The 18,020-nt window shown below is 37.3% G+C and overlaps 1 protein-coding gene across 2 annotated transcripts in view; it reads right to left on the minus strand.

Moving 5' to 3' along the window:
* Nucleotides 1-18,020, minus strand: part of BMPR1B (bone morphogenetic protein receptor type 1B) — a 171,614-nt gene that overhangs the window by 24,193 nt on the left and 129,401 nt on the right. The window lies entirely within an intron of this gene.

Raw genomic sequence — 18,020 nt, forward strand, 5'->3', positions numbered from 1 at the left:
ATGTAACTAAAAACACATATAATGATTATATAACTGTAATACAGAACCTTAAATCGTAATTAAGATTTTCTTTAATGCACGCACATTTTCCTGAAGGATTAATACGGTTTGACATATCAAAGGCCCATTGTATATGAGCCAATGTTTGGAATCTTCATTTAAAGCAGTTTTCTAAAGAAGTCGGGGTGGGACTCGGCTCAAAGCGGTTTAAACGAAGGATTTTAAATGTAAATGTCCATAATGTGATCACTTAACCAGTAACCCCACTAAAACAAACACAATTTTTAAAGCATAAAAATGCCTTTACATAATAATAGATGTGGGCTACCATGCTAAAAAAGGAATTACCACTTGAATGTGATGCTTTTGAAATCTGGCCTGTGTAAATTAACATTAACAGATGTTTTATTTCTGGGTCAGTGGAACACACACTTGAAACTAAAGTTCTCTTTCAGCAAACAGTTACAAAGCGGGTTTTGTGACTACCCAACATTGTTATTCATGGACAGGGAATGAACTTATAAATATGTTCCAGTGAGAGGCTTTCAGACATCTGGCTCATGAGGTGGTAAAGTTAAATAATAACATCTATACTGAAGTAGACCATAAAAACCATAGGCCTCTGGTTTAATCTGACGTTAGTAACGCTTAGATGGATTCAAGACTATCCCATAAGCCCAGCCGGCATCTCTCCGATTGCGAATTAAAGTGATAAATCACAGTGACCTGTCATAGATAAATATCGGAAATGAGACAATTGGGGGGAAAAAGCAAATGCAATAAGTATCCATCTATCAGGAGGCAGAGTGACCATTATTCATTATGCTTATTTTTATTGGATATACGGGAAGGCACGCTCTGAGGATGTCACTTAAATGAGGTAGACTTTGAGAGGAGCAGCAGACACGACAAAATGGAATGTTCTGCTGGAAACGGCTGATATATTTATTATTCTTTTATGGGTATTTCTACATCAATGTAAAACAAAATAGACTTTCATGTATTAGAGAAAATGTGTTTATAAAGCTATTGTAGGGATGGATTTCTATAAGGCACACAAGGCAGTAACTTTGGGCATCGTGTTCTCTCGTTGAGCCACATGTGGACCCACTCCTAACCCTAACTCAACCAGCAATGTCCATTCCCAGATTACACCCGGTTTATGCTATTTCTGCATAGAGGATATTATTCCTATTACCGAGAATATTTCAGACCCTTAAGCTTCAATAGTAGGTCATTTTCATTATATATATATATATATATATTCACAAAAAGACTCTAAACAACGAATAAAGGGTGCTAACCGCCGCAGCAATTCAATATAATATAAAAATAGGAGGACTTGCAGGATTTTTAATGTGAAGAAAAAAATGTTTGTAAAATAAAAAAAAATATAAATAATGTTAATATTTCCCTTACTTTGTAAGCCCTTTAATTTTACAGTTTAGACTGTCGGGAGAGCAGGGACCTTCTTTCCTGATGTATTTATACCTACTGTATTCCAATCAGATTGTCTGTTGACTGACTGCACTTTATGTACGTCCCTTTTTATACTGTAAATTGTAAAGCCCAAAGTACATCTGTTAACGTTTAATAAATAAAAAAAATTATACATACATACATTTTTATTTGATTTACTGATGGCTGGCTTTTAAAATAAAAAGATGTTTATCAAAGGTGTTTGTATGAAAAGTTGTCAAGATAAGAACATCAGATTCCTCTAAAACACACCATTCCACATTAAGTAAACGTGGTACTGCTTTTTCCTTCCTCTACTTGTCTGCCAACCCATTATAATCCAAACTTTTGCTTTCTTCTGTATCCGTTCGGTAAACATTAGATCACTCCTGTTTCCCTTTAACCACTTCCAATCGAGAATTGTGTCATTGTAGAGATCATGATGCTGCAAGCCCGCGGCTAGAGAGCAAACAAAGCGATATAAAGTGAATGTCACCCAGGACGATGCACTAAGCATGCCGTGCTTAGACAAGTGAGTCTGGCTGGATGAAACAGGCAGCCGTGTAATCTGAAGCTCCTCATACTTTCGGCTTTGATATCTGACCTTTATAGACACATCTGAGGTTTTAAACAAGTGTGTGTGAAAACATTCTAGCAATAATCAGACCAGTGAATGAGGTGAGAAATCTCGCAGGGCTTCTGAAAGCGGAAAAAGAAAGCTAGAAATAAACGAAAGAAAAATGGATAGACAGATTCGCCGATTTCACCCCTAAGAGAATTATATTTTGGAAACAAAAACGCATATGTTGTGGCTTTTTTCTTTCTTGGACAGGAGAAGATGCTTTCATGATCTATTGAGCTGCATGGACATGGCTTATTCCAAATAACGTAGAAGATATAAGGTTAGGCACCGGCTAAGACGTTTCTTCAAACCCAGCTAATAGGCAATTCCCTCAGTGTCCTTTGTTGACCTGACAGTAATAGAATCACTGCTATCGACAGTCTACAAAAGACAAACTATTCTCCAATAACTGTATTATGTTGACGACGCCAACAAATACGTACCTATTTGCTAGCGCCCTGAATATAATACAAGACAACGAATTATCACCCACACCAGGCTGGTATCATTCGTACCCCCTTTATCTTAAATAAAGGAAAACCAACTGGTAGATTGTAGCTGCTGCAAAACTACAACTCCCATTATGCTTACCTTATCAACGGCTGAGCATCATAGGCACTTTATGATAATAAATATTAAATCTGTATTTGACAAAACTAGGGATAATATAAAATGCTAAGAATTGTAATTGATTTCACTGGACTTTGTTCATTTACGCAAGAAGGTCTCTTATATAGAATTTAAAGGCACATAACAACCATTCGGCCCGTCTAGTCTGCCCATAAGGTTCCTTATACATGAAAACTTGTTAAACAGTAAAACTGCATACGAAAATGTACTTATTGGACATTATAAATGAGCAGGAGCAAGGAGGCCTTGACAGTGTGGTTTTAGAATGCATTATAAGGTGTATGTGTGTAAATGTTCTCTTTCTAGAATGGCTGAGCATGTTTGTCCTTTAAACAACAAGAAAAATACCGACTACATAGTCCCCATTATATACCGATACATACGAACACATGATAACTTTAATTAACCTGCATATTAAATGTTTGGACCACTCACCATGCAACTAACGTAGGCTCTTTGCGGAAAAAGAGTCCTTTACAAATACAAAGGCTAATTGTATAAAGCCAAAGACCGGTGACCCACATGTTACAACTCTGAATTTAATCATATCCTAACAGTTGGACATACTTCAGTTCTCCTTTAATGGTTGAGCTTAGAAGTACGCATGTTATAACAGGGGGGACATTCACATTTCTTCTTTTCGTTAGGGAATAGAGAGTGTCAAGATGGCCAGTAACTGTGCTATTATATTGCCTTAAATTGTGTTGGTTTGCCATGAACACGGCAATGTCTCTGCAGCAGAACAAGGTGTGGGATCTTTCCTCTTTAATGTTTCTTGCGATGCCAATGCTTTACCTCTTCAATCTGCAAGTAAGTGCTCTTGTGGGATAACATCAATCAATTTGGACCACGAAAAGGATCGGCGCGGTTCACAGCAAACGCACTCCAGCGCTAAAAGCATTTCTGTGTTTGAAAGCCCCTACTGCATTTGCTCGGCTCTGTTTAAACGAGAGATACCTTAAACCCGGCACCTTGAATGATTAACGGCTTCTTGTTATTTTATCATATTCAGTGACCGGGGCTATTGTGTAGTGTCTGTGAATGACGATAACAACTCTCCAGGAAAAGTATTGATCTGTCGATTAGTTTAGACGAAGCATCAAATGTGTGTATAACACAAAACCAAAACTGCAAGTACTTGAATGTTAGTTCTTTTGTGTTTAACCCCTTCGAGACAAAGGCTGATTTTACTTTTTGTACCCTTTGTGACAATGGTCTTTTTAACATTTCTGCGCTGCTCGTGTTTAGCTGTAATTTTCTTCTTTCCCGTTTACTGAACCCACACACATTAGATATTGTTTTTTTCAGGACAAGAAGGGCTTTCTTTAGATGACATTGTTTTGATTGTATCATATTATTTACTATTAAAAAAATTATAAAATATGGTGAAAAATTTAGAAAAAAATGACTGTTTCTAACTTTTAGTTGAAAAATCTTTTACTCATCTATAAAAGGTAATGAAAAAACCTGCTAAATAGATTCTACTATTTGTCCTGAGTTTAGAAATACCCAATGTTTTGCTATTTCAAAGCCATTTTTTCCAAATCTGGTAATTCTTCCCCCCTTGTGCCATTTCGGGTATCTTTGAACCCGGCCAATGCAATTTACCCCATCAAGTCATATATTTTTGAAAACTAGACAGCCCAGGGTATTCCAAATGCTAGTATTTTAACTCTTTCCATGCACCATATCTACCACCAGTCTTTGTCAAACTTTATGGTAGTCATTTTTTTGCATTTGTTTTGTCATACACATTTTACTTCAGGTATGAATTAAAATGTTCTCGTTTATGTCACTATCACAAAACACCCCAATATGTGTTCAGCAACATCTCCTGAGCGCAGCGATACCCCACATGAATGATTTTGCCTGGCTGTTTGGGGGCAAAAGGGCCACATTTGGGGCATGCGCATTTTTCAATGTTGAACTTTGGCATTTGGGGATCCACTGCCCATGCCCTATTTGGTACATCTTTGAGCCGGGCCATTTCAGTGTGCCCAATAAACCCATATATTTTTGAAAACTAGACACCCCAGGGTATTTCAAATGCTAGTATTTTAACTCTTTCCATGCACCATATCTACCACCAGTCTTTGTCAAACTTTGTGGTAGTCATTTTTTTGCATTTGGTTTTCCACACACATTTTAATTCAGGTATGAATTAAAATGTTCTCGTATATGTCACTATCACAAAACACCCCAATATGTGTTCAGCAACATCTCCTGAGTACAGCGATACCTCACATGAATGATTTTGCCTGGCTGTTTTGGGGCAAAAGGGCCACATTTGGGGCATGCGCTTTTTTCAATGTTGAACTTTGGCATTTGGGATCCACTGCCCATGCCCTATTTGGTACATCTTTGAGCCGGGCCATTTCAGTGTGCCCAACAAAACCATATATTTTTCAAAACTAGACACCACAGGGTATTTTAAATGCTGGTATTTTAACTCTTTGCATGCACACATTTTACCACCAGCATTTTTTCAAAGTTTGCAGTAATATTTTTGTGTGTGTATTTTTCCCACACACACCTACTTTATGTATGAATTTACAGCTCCTGGTATATGCCGCTGTCACACGACACCCCATAATGTGTTCAGCAACATCTCCTGAGTGCAGTGATACATTTTTTGGGGGAACTAAAAGGCCACATTTGGTACGTGTGCATTTTTCTAATTGGAAATTAGATGTGTGGCCATCCTTCCCCCCGTGTTAATTGGGACGTTGTTGAACCTGGCCCATTCAATTTACCCCATCAAATCATACATTTTTTAAAAGTAGACACCCCACGGGCATTTAATATGCCAGTATTTTAACTCTTTCCATGCGAGAATTGTTTTAAGCTAATATGCTAATTTTAGGACTTGCTCACAAAAATATATTTTTTATATATATTTTTTTTTTTTTTATTATTTTTTTTAAAAAAAATTTTAACATTTTTTTTCAACTTGGAGGTTCCCCTGATAGTGATATCAGTGGGAAATGATTTTTACATTTTACTGTTTTTTTACTATTTTTTTCTAATTATTATTAATTTTATTTTATTTTTTAATTTATTTTTACTAATCACACTGTGATTAGAAAGCTGGGCTCCATTGACTTGCATGGTGAATGCAGTACCTGTATTCAACCTGCAAGTGGAGCCAAAGTTCTCTAGATGGTCTGGACCATCTAGCGAACTTTTAAAATTTGTGGTTCCTGTTACAGGACGGTGGCCATCTTCCTTGATGGCGAAGATTGCCGGCAGCTGCGGCTGTGACCGCTCTCCGGAGCGGTCACAGCCCATCAAAAGGTTAGTGTTTGGTGTCGCTGGATGCCTCCTGATCGAGGCATTCCAGCGACACCATTTAAGTTTAGGAGGCGATCGTCGATCGCCTCCTAAACGCTTTTAAAACGGGCGTCCGCCGCCATACAAAGTATGGCGGATGTTGACGCCCCGTGGAGGGGCCAGAGATGGCCCCTTCGTGCCGATCGCGGCGTTGCTGAATGCCTCGAGGTCGAGGCATTCAGCAACGCTTTTTGGGTGCAGAAAGCGATAGTAGATCGCTTTCTGCACCCGTTTAAAGACGTGCCGGTCCTGGCACGTCAATTGTCGTAAAGCACATGCTTTTCCGTGCCGTGCCAGGACCGGCAATTGTCATTAAGGCGTTAAAGATAACATTGTCTACATATCTTACATATATGTTATATATGCTGTATATATGTATGAATATATATATATATTACTTACTTTTACATTGTAATTTTTTTAACAGATCTCTATTTCTTAGCATACACAATAGGCGTCATCTGAAACTGTCCAAAACCATGAGGGGTTTGGACTAACTACACTCCATGGTGTAGAGTGTGGCTAATCCTGCACCTGTGATGTGTTATACAGCTGTTCCCAGACACGGTCCTGATCTGCGCCGCCTAAAACACTTCCCATGCTTCATTTATGGCTGCCTTCAACTCTAAGCTTGTCTGAAGACTCGTGTGTCTGTGCGAATGGGACCTGGCAGACGGAGGTGAAAAAAGGAAATGGGCAATATATTTTCTGGTCTCTGATTTCCTTAATATACCTAAAGTGTCATCTGAGACAACACTTTTATCACCTTGTCACGTCATATTCTTATTACAATATGATTGTATATCCTGTTGTTATACACACTTCTTTGCCTGAGGAGCTATGTAACAAGTTGTAAAATATGTTTTGAAAATCCAGTGTGTGCTCTTCGCTAATACTTTACAAGTTTAAAGGTTTTTATGGTGAGTAATGTGAAGTGGCCAGTTATTGAGGTTCACTGTGAGGTTACAATGAATGAGGCTCCTTGTCTCTTTGGTTGAACACTTAGACAGTAGAAGTGTGCTCGGTTACTTTTGAACTAGTAGTTGTCAGAGGAGTAATGGTAGGACACTGCACCTCTGTCATCCTCCGTGTGTATAATCAGAGTTGAGCGCAAAATACATGCTCAACGTTTGAGCTTTTACTGGAGAAATCTCAATTGCAGCTGCTATGTGGTCCTTACACCACATAATGATGGGCAACTAATATGAGGTCATATCCCAACATTCCTCATCAACACATTGCAAGCTAGTAAAGTAGGTGGACGTTGTGACCCTGGCCCTGCCTATTACCATACCCATGTCTCTAACCACATGCATGACTCAAAGGTGGGCTATCAGAGCTATTGGCCACAGCCAGCTTCTCATCAAAAGTTGAGCAAGTTGAAGAAATTAGGTAATTAATTGCTCTGGGAGTGGGAGTGGGAGGCCCTGCCCAGGGTTCAAAACATCTTGTTACTCAAGTGAGTAGTGCTATTACACGTTCCTCTATACCATATCAATTTTTCATGGGTCAGAGACTAGCTTCTCTAGATGTATTCTCTGCTGGGCTAGGTACTAAAAAATACAAAAAGTGAATCCTCTGGTACTTTTTGAATGTATGCCTAGGGGCACCTCGGGCACAGATTTTCAACAGTTGTTCAGAGATTAAGTGCATTTCCCACATTTAAGGTGATGTGCAAACTTATCAATGCATTATTAAACATCAAACTGTGTCTGTCTCAAATAGGTCCAAGGGGCATAACGCCAGAAACATGTTGGGAAGGGCATATTTGCGTTTCTCTTGAGGATTCGCTTAATCTGTATACTTCTGTTTGGTAAACTTGGCCTTTAGCTGTCCCCGTTGAATAACAGATCTTATGAAAATGTATAACCCTTGCATAATATACAGTATATGCAAAGCTGCACGGTGGAGCCCCATGTCTTTCCTAAAAGGATGGCTCACTTTAGGAAGGGTTCGCTTGAGAGTACCAACACCATTCACTTCTGGCTTTTCTCAACCAGGATTTATATTAAAACAAAAAAGGTGTAAAGGAAAAACTTCAAAAGCTTTTTTTTCAAAAGCTGCAATTCATCATGCTCCCCTGACTAATAGTTTCTTCTCATCGATGTCTAAACAAATGCATGTTTCATACATTATAAAAATACCTCCCAAGTTAGGCTCCTTCACACAGTTGTATTTTGTGAGGCACTTCTCTTCTGCTGTATTAACTGCTATATTTACACAATCCCCCGTGCTTTCTTCCTACAAAACCACGCAACCTTAAGAAAAGAGCATTGCAATAACTTAAAACTAAGCAGGAATATTTTATTTAAAAATATAAATAGTTGGCTTGAAAGTTTTTTGTAATTTTTATATATATATAAAATATCATGGATTTCACAAGCTTTGTCTTTATGTTTTTTGCTACTGATCATCATCAAGAAGAAGATTATGATGTAGTGATTGAGATGTACCTCTTTCATCTGTCACTCATCGCACTGGGATATGACATCATAATCTAGCCAGACACTGAGAATAAGTGGCTACATGGGGCCAGATACCAAGCAGAGGTCATCAATGAGTAGCTAGCCAGACCCACCTTGATCAGATCAAATCTACGACTGGAAGCAGAAGGGGTGCATGGACATTACTGCTTCTCATCTAAAGTGCGCCTACCGCCTTGCAGAACCTCCTGCCCCATCGATGTTACGGCACACACAGGGAATTTAGCACCGCAGGCCCCTTTCGTGCTTAGGGTTCAGTCTCAACTGCAGCCACCAGTGACTACTGTCTTTATGCCTCTGGGAAACTTTTTAAATCTCCATTAATGAAGCTTATATATATATATATATATATATATATATATATATATATATATAGCCACTTAGACACATGTAAGAGAGCATGTAACTAACTAAAATGTAGCTGGTTGTCAATTATGTTCATTGAAATGTTACAAAATACCTCATCATTCATAGAATTAAAGGGATTTATATACTAGACTGCATATATTATTTTATTTGTGTCTTGAAGTGTCCTGTGCCACAAATTCTAATAACACGAGGAGCAAGAGCCTTATTTTTAACTGGCGCCATCACACGCAAGCTGCTCCACGTTCATACACAGCTTCCCTGCTCCGGAGTTTGCTGTCTCTTAGCAAGTCATACAGTGTAAGCAAAAGAATCATTAGTTATGACTACTGAAGTCTGGAAGATAGTACTGACTCTTTTTTCAGGAACTATTACACTATAAACATTGCCTTGAAAGCCATTTATCAGCAATTTACATAAACAATATGAACTACACTACCAGAAAAGTTTCTGCTGCCAAAGGAATGTCTCAAATTCTGTCTTCATTAAAAACATAACACTATGGAGTTTCTTGCATATAAAAAATAATCAGTATGGGACAGAAAATACACAACAGAAATTTCTCTGGATATTTAATGTGACAATGCCAGTATAAGCTGTCAAAAAGTCTGTACAAAATAAAGTTTTTCCTGAAATTAAAACGCCTTCCCTATAAATATGTCAGTAAAAATTAGTATATTACACTTTTTACATTCAAAGGCCAACGTAACTCTAACATTATCAGTTCCATGTATTGGATTATCATGCTTGTTATTTAGCTATATATATATATATATATATATATAATTAGTGGCTAAATAATGAGCATGGTATATATATATATATATATATATGTGTGTGTGTGTGTGTATATATATATATAAATATATATATATATAATATATATATATATATATAATATAATATAAATATAAAGTATATTATATATCAAATATATAAATAAGGGTTTGGTTGGTAGGTTGGTTTCCTGAGAAAAGTGTTTCCAACTAATCATGACCCCAGAGACTTCCCATTTAATGATAAAAGGTTACAGGTGGGAAGACAAATTTAGCAGTGTCATTACCATGATGACATGATCAAGTAGGTCTTTGCTCTGGTGCCACAGTAATTGACCCATGGGCTAGTATTCTAATGTGTAGTCTGCTTGTATCAATTTACTAAAACAGAGACCATGCTACGCCCTGTGGCAGAAATAACGTTCCTTTATGTGCATGATTTTGTAGTCCTAATGATATGTAAGGTATTGTATAGATTCAGTATGATAGTATTATAGTATTCAGTATTATAGTATTAATATGAAGTAATAATAAAACATGTCACAAATGTATCTATTTCGTTAAAACTGCAAATGTAATTTCATAAAAAAGTAAATATAAAATAGTGTAAATATTAGTGAAAATTAGTAGAAAGTGTTTCCTTAGCAATATTATATGTTGCAAGAAACGTTAATATACAGGAGAAAAGCATATTTTAAGTTTAACAAAAATAATAATATCTAAACAATTGAAAACCTGGAAATGTGTACAAGAAATTCTTCTTATTTTCTGCCAAACGTACACATCTATAATAAATCAAATTACTTTGTTATTTTCATTATTACACTTTGTTAAAATATGTACAAAAATAATACATATTCATGACATGCTGTTTTCACTTCTATTTGCATTCAAGGAAATAATTATTTCACATGTGCTCTTCATTTCCTAAAAATCAACTGGCACAGAATGCAAAAATAAGCAGTTTCTTAAAACAAGCACATTTCTGAACATCACGAATAGTACAACTCATCACATGTCAACGGCTTTGACAAGACAAAAGGAAACTTTAAGAAAAGATGTTGGAATTCCCAAAAAGGAATATCTTGAGAAAAAATATAGATGTTTTCTTCCTGCCTTGTCCAAAACATATCAAACGTGCTGTTTCTTAACACTTCCATTTGCCTGAGGCTTCAAGAAAACAAGTTAGAGGTCAACTAGAAAGGGGACAGGTGTCTGTGATATCAAATGAGAAAAGGAAACAAGGGCAAACCAGAAACTGAGAAAGGCATAGACACATTCCCAGAGGCATTACAAACATCCCCTTAAGGAATATTAAACTAATGCTTACAAATTCTTCTAAAAACAGCTTAGTGCTTGGCAACTGTTTTTTTTCTATGATGTGTAGCGGTCTATCTGTCCATACATCTTAGCTGTACTTTAAGTATAATTAAAGGTCTATTTTGAAATGATTCATCTTTGTTAAGTCTCTTGTGATTGTAACTTGTAATGCCTTCCCGCCTGCAATCATTCTCTAAAATCTATCATAATCACCAAACTTCACATTACAGAAACAAAAAAGCTAAAGACTGCTAACTGAATTTGTATTCACGTGTTTCAATTAATTCAACAAACTTCTGTATGGAAACACAAGTAAACGTCTACAAAGAAAATAGGTATGAATCATTTGGGGTTATTCTTAAATCTAGTGCAACTTTTAAAAGTGATCTTAATGTGAGAATGGGACTAGGCATGTTCTGGTGACTGAGAGCAGACTGTGCTCATTCTAGTGTCTGAGAGTGGACTGTGAACATTTTAGTGACTGAGAGCGGACTGTGCATATTCTAGTGACTGAGTGTGGACTCTGCACATTCTAGTCACTGAAAGCGGACTGTGCACACTTGAGTGGCTGAGAGCGCACTGTGCACATTCTAGTGACTGGGCGCGGACTGTGTATATTCTAGTGACTGAGAGCGGACTGCGCACCTTCTAGTGGCTGAGAGCGGACTGTGCACATTCTAGTGGCTGAGAGCGGACTATGCACGTTCTAATGGCTGAGAATGGACTGTGCACATTCTAGTGACTGGGCGCGAACTATGTATATTCTAGTGACTGAGAGAGGACTGTGCACATTCTACTGGCTGAAAACAGACTGTGCACATTCTAATGACTGGGCGCGGACTGTGTATATTCTAGTGACCCAGTGAGGACTGTGCACATTCTAGTGACTGAGAGCGGACTGTGCACATTCTAGTGGCTGAGAGCGGACTGTGCACATTCTAGTGGCTGAGAGCGGACTGTGCACATTCTAGTTGCTGAGAGCGGACTGTGCACTTTCTAGTTGCTGAGAGCGGACTGTGCACGTTCTAATGGCTGAGAATGGACTGTGCACATTCTAGTCACTGAAAGCGGACTGTGGATACTTGAGTGGCTGAGAGCGGACTGTGCCCATTCTAGTGACTGAGAGCAGATTGTGCACATTCTACCCGCTAAAAAGCAGGCTGGACACATTTTAATTACTGTGAGCAGACTGTGCACATTCTGGTTACTGTGAGTGGATTGTGCATATTATAATTGCTGAAAGTGGATTGTGCGTATTCTAGTGGTCGAGAGGGTACTATGTACATGTTATTGGCAAAAAGTGGAACTCGGTACATATTAGTAGGTAATTTCTAGTGGCTAAGAGTAGACTATATTAGTGGATGAGAGTGGACCTGTGTAAATATTTATGTCTAATAGTGGCAGTGTGTACATGGGAATGGTTAAGAGCTGGACTGTGTACATTATAGTGCAATACTTCCCTCTTCTCATTCCTCCAAGCATAGACTTGTGAAAAATAGTATCACCTTGATAATTCCATGAAAGGTCAACACTCCATCTGTAGAACTTCTCACCTGCCTATAATTTATTCACAGCAAGTTTTGTAAAGTTTCCTTGAAAAACACATACAAACAATAAAACATATGATTTAAATGACTCCAGTCCATTATAAACATATTTGCTGGCCCTGATTATGCATTCTTTTGCATAAATCTTGATTTTCTCAACTGGCTAGAAACAGTTCCTGCAAACGTTTAACATTGTTATTGGACACAAAGTAATTACAGTATGTGTTGCCTTAATTAAAAACCTCCAAATAACCAATAAAATAAAATAGATGAACAGTTAATATTTGTACATGGTTTATATCAGAATTTGTACTTTACTGGCCTTTGGCTACACCCCGGTGACACTGATTAATGAGCACATGGCTTAAATTATTTTTAGTACGGAATATAATGTAGGGAACACAGAGATCCACATTGAACCCCAAGGATTTGCCCTGCTACTGTTTTTTTAGCATTCATTCAACATAATTCCCAATGCAATGCAACAATATTTCTCAAAATATTCTTTTTTCATATAATTTTAGTAGTAATATTACATATTAAAATCTGCAACTGCACATATTTGTTCTGGAAAAACATGGCATGGATGGATATATATGTGTGTGATCCTGAGAATCCATACCTTCACCCTGACACCCTGAGATTGGAGCAAAACCATGGAACTTGAGGTCAAACCATGATGTAAATAAACTGTCAAAGACTCATGAGACTTAAAAAAGTCTTGAAGTGCTTGTTTGGTTAAGAATCAGATGACCAACATCTTAAGGTTCGTCAGTTCAAATTATCACTATTATTGTATAAAAGCGTATTATTGTATATGACTGTATAATCCATTTCATACACATAGATCATTAACCCACTGTGTGCCTTGACTTAAATGGGAAGTCCATAAGAGATTACAGCACTACACCGCGCAATGGGCTGTACTTCCCCTACAGTGTTAAAAGTATTGATGCTTACATAATTATTTGATTATTAGAACAAGTTGCACACGTAAAATATTACAGAAATCAATACAGTCTGCTTTTTTTTTTAAGGATTTCTGCAAGAATGAGGAATAACAAGAATGCGTCTATTTTTTAAAGGTTTCAAGTTCCCTGCTTCCATAGTATAAGGATCACAGAAAAAGGTCATTTAAAAAAAATCACCAAAATGTGCATTAAAACTATATTTAGATTACAAAGTCATTCAAATAGTCAAATATGACAACAGATCTGGCCTTTGTTTGGAGGACATAATCCATATTCCCCTGCTGTTGACAGGAAGAGGCCTTATAAAGCTGAGACACAAATTCCTCTCCAAAGTTTTAACGTGAGAGTTTGAGGAAGGAAGCCAGACGGTGAAAGGCCCGCTCTATCTTGACCTGTTCTATTTTATTGTCTTATTTGCTACAAGAAATGACAGCTCCATTTAGCATCCATGGTAATAATAATCATTCTTCTGTAATAAAAGGATAACGTAAAGCCAGTACTATCTTTCTGAGCGTAAAACTCAAATTATATCAGTACCATACCCAGATACGTAGGGAGGCATTATCCAAGGGTGTAAAAGCTAAATAGATACCAATAAGTCATCCCAAAAGGGACTGCTACTGCATAGGATCCTAATGGTTATTAGCCATCATATACTAGCCAAGAGGCCCCATTACATTTTTGTAATGTCCTCTTTGTGTACCCCATAGGCATTTGCCCCTTTTCCCACCCCTGGCCATGCAGGAAGGGAGCTACAGGTTCTTCTTTATAAGATGATATATATATATATATATATATATATATATATATATATATATATATATATATATATATATATATATATATATATATAAAATTATTGCATTTGAAAGTACTTAGTAATAACTTTCATATACATTTATTGTCCAGTGGTCTCCATAGCACACTCAGTTGTCCTTTTAATTGGTACTCAAATGTACTGCTTTTTCTTTCTAATTTTAAAGGCTGAAACAGAGTGTGTATACAAAGTAGATAACCTCTACTGGTTTTGATTCATTACTGATTCATAGAGTTTACAGCATGCATGTGTTCTGTCTCATTTCAGTCCTCATGTGATCCCAAATGATACAGAATAAACTTGAGCCAGACCCTCTAGCATGTGAGCACAGATCTTCTGCCTAGGCAACAATACGTGTTTACCTGCATGCTTGATGGCTATGTGCTTCCTCTCATGCCCTGGAAACTAAATGCCAAGCTATTTTTGGCACAAAGAAAGCACCACTATCCAGGAGGAATTCATATGTACCGTAAATCTGCCTGACGTAATGCCTCGCTTTGGCATTGCAGGTCTGAAACTTCTATTTTCGTATATATATCAAAATTAACCACATGATTGCTGGTAACATCAGCACTGGGTATACCTAGCAATCCTGTGTTTTGGGGGTTTCCGTACGGGCTATAGTGGTACTTTGGTTAACAAAACCTGTAACAGAGAGTTCCCATTAACAAACAAAACAAAAAAGAAAAGAAAAATCTGCTATGTGAAGCAAACCAGATAACAAAGCCAGTTCTTCAAAGCTTAATGAAAATATTGTATGTGACAACAGCATGGCCTTGGCTTGAACTGATCATTTAATAATAATAATAATGATAAAGTTGGATAACAAAAAAGTGGGCGAGGGGTCTGACAACAGGAACAAAAAAATATAATTTTCTTTGGCAAAGACATGGGCAAAAATCTTTCTTCTCTAATCAGTTAACTCTTAAGAAGTCTTGTATGACAGCTGAAGATTTCAACTCATATCACTATTATCACCCCAGTGAGCCGGGCCCTCCATCATTTTTTGGGGGAGGGGGTTCTTAAAAGGACAGTCTAGTGCCCCAAAGTACTTAGTAAGTAATTTAATATGCATTCATTATTTTGACTTAAAAAAACACTATTTCCTACTGAAGTTGCTACAGCACCAGAGAAAAGCAAACAAATCTCCGGCAAAGCAAAGAGCTGGGGGAAGGGGGAAACACCAGATGTATAGAGAAGATACGGATGAATTACTCTATGCATCTAGACACCAAAAAAATATAGTGTGGCATTAAAGTGCATATGTTGGCTGAAGCGTACCTTCAAAACTATCCTCAGTAATTTAGTTATGCATTATGGAGGTCCATCCCAGCCCTTCTTGAAGGAGCTTGCTGGGCATTGTCCTTCACAACTTCACAATGAGATTGGGAAGTTATGTAAAACTCTCCTGAAACTTCATAGTGAACAGACTTCTAAGTATGTTCTGCCCAAAGAAAGAAGCTACCCAACAATAAGATTATAAAAAAAGATGGCCGGTGCAAATGGAAACCTTAAAAAAATCGAATCCATCTATCCACACCCGATGATTGAAAAGTGGCCGCTGGTTACGCAGAAGTATGTATATATTCTTGTGCATCTTTGTGGTCCCCCGTGTTTGGAATATGCAAACTCAGCATTCAAGCCTATGGACATTATCAAAGTCTAGGGACCTTTATCACCTTACAACCCTCTGGACATGGAAGGTTTAGGGGGTTAAGGGTCTGGTGGTGAAGGGGCAGATTCACAGGGTCACACAGTCTAGAACGGACTTCTTCCGATTCTACACGCTGTAATCATATCTAGGACTCCCAACTGGTGCTTTTGCTATCACTATGTCATTGTTGATATCCCTTTTTAAATACAGGTGACTCAATTAAGTCTATCTTGCGTAAACATTGTGCATTTGCATCATTTTGTGCGAAGGTCCCCTGTAGCAGAGACAGGTGTACAAATGCAAAAACTTTGTGCTAAGTAAAAATACTTCTTGTTTGTGCTTTGTGATTGCACTGCGCACACTATACAGAAGATCGTGAGGTTATTGCACATGCGTATTTGACTTACACACAAAGACAAGCCCCACCAACAGAAGTTGGGGGCTTACATACAAGCACTTTTTTTTTTTTTTTTAACAAAACTGATCTGACAATCAGACAGTATTACCAGTGGCTATATGTTAGCGTAGAATTGTGATATTGTTGTTGGCATCAAAGAGTAAAATTTGCTTAAAATCATTGGCAAATAAAATCCAGCTGCTTAAACGCAATACCAGATGGTTTCAGCACCGGAGTTCTCTGACAGATTAAATTGAGCAGAAGAAACACATGAAATACTCATTAAAATTAAGTTTGAAGGATACCTGTCCATAAATCTGCAAATACTTTTTTTTAACATAAATATGTTGAATAATTGTTAACATATTGTTTAAAATAAAGCTATGCCGTTGAAAAAAAAAGTAAAATGATAAAAGCCTCTTAAGCTGTTATTTGACTTGTCCTTTCCAGGAAAAATACTATTTTAACCATCTTAATATAAACTACCTTATTGCAGATATCACCTATATGTTGAAATTTAGTACCGCTGTAGACCTTTATGGTTTTGGCCTCATTTCAAACTTTAATAAAAATAACACAAGCAACAAATCCGCTCATTCATTCGCAATACCGGTTCTTAGTTTATTCAACAGAACCAGTGGAATATAACATAAACAATTGGGCTCCTTGCTACAGAGTGTTCTCTTTGGGTTTTGAAGAGAAACAAGCAAACCCAGCTTCTTGCTGTGATGTGATAACTAAAGAAAAGTGTTTCCATGCAGCGTTTACCTGTAACAATGCCAGTAATCACACATAGGGCTTACTTATAAAAAGTGATTCTGGTGCAAGTTTTGGAAAGTGGTCTAACCTTTATAACAAGCAATGGTATGATCCAGTCAGAAGGATTAGTACATTTGTTATTATGGTGGTGAGCACCTTTTCAAATTTGAGTCATAATCACTAAATATACACCACTATGGGTGTGGAGGCATCATTAACATATAGGGGTACGGTCACAAATAAAAACAATCTAGAAGTATTCAGCCTTTACTATTTACCATATTTAATACTTTCCCACATCCTAGGGAAAATAGATATTTTTGTGCTAATAACAAATCCAAGATGGTTGCTTTAAAATCCCCAAGTGGTTTGATAGGTGTCACTGTAGTATACTGCAGTATCTAAAAATCAAGAAATCCAGGTGCTCCGTCATATGACAAGGCAGATGAAGTGTTGGTAAAATCTCTCAGGTCATCAACACAAAGGCACATTAAATCAGGCAGTTCAATTTATTTTTCTGGGTCCTGCATGGACCATTCAACTGTATCATCACATTTACTGCAAACCCTTTCATCTACAGCTAGGAAGCGTGTGGAGAGCTGGAACTGTTGAATGGTCACTGACAAACATATCTTGAATACTTGAGCAATAAGCTTTCTCAGATAAACCTTCCTATCACAGAAAACGCTTTCAGAGGAATCTATTATATTCTCAAAGGATATCATAGGGTCTCTAAGCCTCATTTAATATGTTTAAATGTAACTACTAAAAATTAGTAGCAGTGCAAATTTATAAATCAGTTGGAATGTGTTCATAATAGACATTATAGGAACCTGCTACAGGCCCTTTGACCCTAACAGAAGACATAGCAAGCATATGGTTAGCTGAAG

Source organism: Spea bombifrons, chromosome 1 (assembly GCF_027358695.1).
Source record: "Spea bombifrons isolate aSpeBom1 chromosome 1, aSpeBom1.2.pri, whole genome shotgun sequence".
Lineage (NCBI taxonomy): Eukaryota > Metazoa > Chordata > Amphibia > Anura > Pelobatidae > Spea > Spea bombifrons.